The sequence below is a fragment of the Triticum aestivum genome, chromosome 4B, assembly GCF_018294505.1.
Source record: "Triticum aestivum cultivar Chinese Spring chromosome 4B, IWGSC CS RefSeq v2.1, whole genome shotgun sequence".
Lineage (NCBI taxonomy): Eukaryota > Viridiplantae > Streptophyta > Magnoliopsida > Poales > Poaceae > Triticum > Triticum aestivum.
The window spans coordinates 590,532,645-590,534,744 of record NC_057804.1 but is presented as its reverse complement, the minus strand read 5'-3'; the positions used below and the strand labels follow the sequence as shown (position 1 = coordinate 590,534,744).

The 2,100-nt window shown below is 54.9% G+C and overlaps 1 pseudogene; it reads left to right on the top strand.

The window, feature by feature from the left end:
- Window positions 1-273: 273 nt before the first annotated feature.
- Window positions 274-1,634, top strand: LOC123089300 (purine permease 3-like; annotated as a pseudogene).
- Window positions 1,635-2,100: the final 466 nt, after the last annotated feature.

Here is a 2,100-nt window from a genome sequence, read left to right as displayed (position 1 = left end):
TCGCTGATCTTATGAGTAGGGATTAATCGACAAGTTAACAGGTTAATTGGACGAATTCTTCAACAGGCTAGCTACATTCATTTGAGGGACAAGCTTTTTCGGACAGAAGGAGTACATGGGTACTTCTCTCCTCCTTCCATTATGTTCACTGACCCAATAACTAATTTGTGTAGTTAATTAGCTTTTTTGGGTCGAACTCATTGTTAACATCTTCCTGCTCCTATATAAACCCTACAAGCCTGTCATGTAACAATACACACAACTCATCGCCATCTTGAGCATCTAAACAAACAGGAGCCAGCCGAAACCAAACTCGTAAGCCAAAGTAGCAGTACACATACTTCTAGCTGGGCTAGAACACGTCATGGCAACCATAACTGCCAGTACCAGTTCGGCCATGCAAGAAGCAGCGAAGACACCAATCGCCTCGCCGCCTGGCGCCACAGCCGCCTCGACAGATTCGCCGGCTCGCTACCGGCCGTCGCCGCTGGTCATATTCAGCGCCTGCCTCATCCTGGTCGGCGCCGGCGGGCCGCTCCTGCTGCGGGTCTACTTCGTCCACGGCGGGCAACGCCTATGGCTCTCCGCGCTGCTCCAGATCTCCGGCTGGCCCCTCCTCCTCCCGCCCCTGTGCGTCTCTCTCTTCCACGGCCGCCGCCACGGCATTGCCAACCTCCTCCTCCCGCCCCGCCTGGTCGGCGCGGCCGCCGTGCTCGGCGGGTTCTACGCCGTGTCCTGCTACGTGTACGCGATGGGGTCGCAGGCGCTGCCGCTGTCCACGTCGTCGCTGCTGCTGGCGACGCAGCTCGCCTTCACCGCCGTGTTCGCGTTCCTCTTCGTCGGGCTCCGCTTCACGCCTTTCTCGGCCAACGCCGTCTTGCTGCTCACCATCGGTCCGGCGGTGCTCAGAGTCGGGCCAGGAGCCGGGAAGCCAGCGGGCGTGGCATCCAAAACGTACTGGGCCGGGTTCTGCGAGGCCATCGCGGCAGCCGCGCTCGCCGGGCTCGCTGCCGCTCCTTGAGGTCGCCATGGAGCGATACGGGCCCGGACGGGACCCGCCGCGAGGGCGCCGCCTCCCTACTCCACGGTGATGCAGATGCAGGCCGTGTTGGGCGCCGCCGGCACGATGGTGTGCCTGCTCGGCATGGCCATCAAGGGCGACTTCGGGGCGCTGCGGAGCGAGGCGGCGTCGTTCGGGCTCGGCAAGACTAACTACTACCTGGTGCTCGTGTGGGACGCCGTGTCGTGGCAGCTGCTCAATCTGGGCATCATGGGGCTCATCACCTGCGCCTCCTCGCTCCTGGCCGGCATCATGATCGCCGTCCTCCTGCCGCTTTCCCAGATCCTCGCCGTCATGTTCCTCCACGAGAAGTTCGACGGGCCAAAGGGCATCGCGCTCGTGCTCTCCCTCTGGGGCTTCGCCTCCTACATGTACGGGGAGAAGGTCCAGCAGAAGAAGGTGGAGGCGCAGAAGAGCGAGCTGCTGCAGCAGCAGGTGGCGAGCAAAACGGAAGACCTCGAGCTGGCTGCCCCTTGAAGACAGACAAGTTTTGTCTGCAATTGTGCATGTAGTATGGCTGATATGCTGGTGTATAGTATACTCCCTCCGTTCCTAAATACGATAAGTTTTTATAGAGATTTCACTATGAATTGTATATGGAGCAAAATGAGTAAAATGAATGAATCTACACTCTAAAATGTATCTATATACATCTGTATGTGGTTTATAGTGAAATCTCTACAAAGACTTATATTTAGGAACAGAGGGAAGTAGTAAATTTTCTTTTTGCCTTTTCATACACTGTACGATATTGTTTCATTTTAGGTAGCATAGACAAATTAAGTGTTTCTACTATTCAGTTAATATGAAGGTTACAGTTCATAAATGTTCAGTTCTTGCCCATGAGTACAGTAGAATGTTGGCAGTTCTGCTTTTCATATGTGGGAGTGGAACTCTTCTGCTGACTGCTGTCTCTGTGACATGATAGCAGAAGTTCAGCTGATTTCTTGATACAGTGGAAAAGCTGAGCACACTAGAGACATCGAACTTGGAGTGTGGTGTGTGTCTTAGTACATCCCTTGTAACAGTTAAACTTTCAG